Here is a 1,160-nt window from a genome sequence, read left to right as displayed (position 1 = left end):
TTCTCTCTATTTTGTACCTCCCTGATTGTATACGCTGTTACCTTCTCCTCCCCCCCCCTCCGCGCATACTGGGCTATGCGCTATATGCGGCATGGAAAGTGTATTAATCTCAGTATCTTGCGAACGAATCGAGTCTAGCTATAATCCCGCGTGAAATTTTGAGTTATTGAGGAAGCACGAATAGTTTAATTAATTACCAAAAAATATACGCCACGGTATGGTAGCGAGTATGGGATAATATATATGAGGGCGCGGCCGTTATGGCCCGTGGATAGTGTACTAACCTAATGATCTCGGCGGAACGATTTGAGTTAGACTTTCTTAAAATTCTAGATACCTGAATAGACGAGCTGTCTTAAGACTAACTCTCTGTGAATTATTGGGGAGTTATGAGTATGAAGGGGGGCAGCAAGTGGGTGAGATGAGGCGCGCAGGGTCGGCCGGGGGCGTCGGAGGCGAATGGGGTGATTGAATGCATGAGGCACGGAGGGAATAATGATTATGAGGAGGGTGGCTCCAATGCAGATATTGCCTTAGAGGTGAATTACTGGATGATTAAATGTTCGAACCAACGGACCGACTTTCAAGGGACATGGGGACTACCCGGGACCGATGGCGTAGCACGCCTGTACTGTCGTGGGACCTGGCCCACTGATCCTCTATCTATATGTCTAACCAATACAATACATCTTATATACATCTCTATAATATACCCCTATCATATATATATCTATGTTAGTATAGGCTAATAGTAGAAGATCAGCGGTACTGCACATTCGTACGGCTGGTACACACTGCTGTATCATGTAGTGGTATTTGTAATGCAGGCGCGCGTAGGGGGTTCGAGTCGTGTGTTTCGCAACATCTTGAATCATCTCGTAATTGCACTTTCTAAGGAATATGCTGGCATGTGGGCAGCCCATCTACATACGATTATAGTACTCCATAAGCTCACCAAAACTGTGGCCAAGTTTGAGACTTTGTTGTCACTCCTGTAACGATTTGGCTCATATTTGCACTATTGTAAGGAACGCTGAACTAAAGCCGGCGCACCGTACTTGCGAACAATGTTGTGCTCAAAACAATTAGTCGTATGCATGTCCATGAAATGTTCGTGGGTGTTGCAATGTGGCGGTCGAAAAAAAAGTTGCGAACATTTG

The sequence above is a fragment of the Priapulus caudatus genome, unplaced genomic scaffold (assembly GCF_000485595.1).
Source record: "Priapulus caudatus unplaced genomic scaffold, Priapulus_caudatus-5.0.1 Scaffold59, whole genome shotgun sequence".
In the NCBI taxonomy this organism is placed as follows: domain Eukaryota; kingdom Metazoa; phylum Priapulida; class Priapulimorpha; order Priapulimorphida; family Priapulidae; genus Priapulus; species Priapulus caudatus.
Note: the sequence above shows the minus strand (reverse complement) of the source record.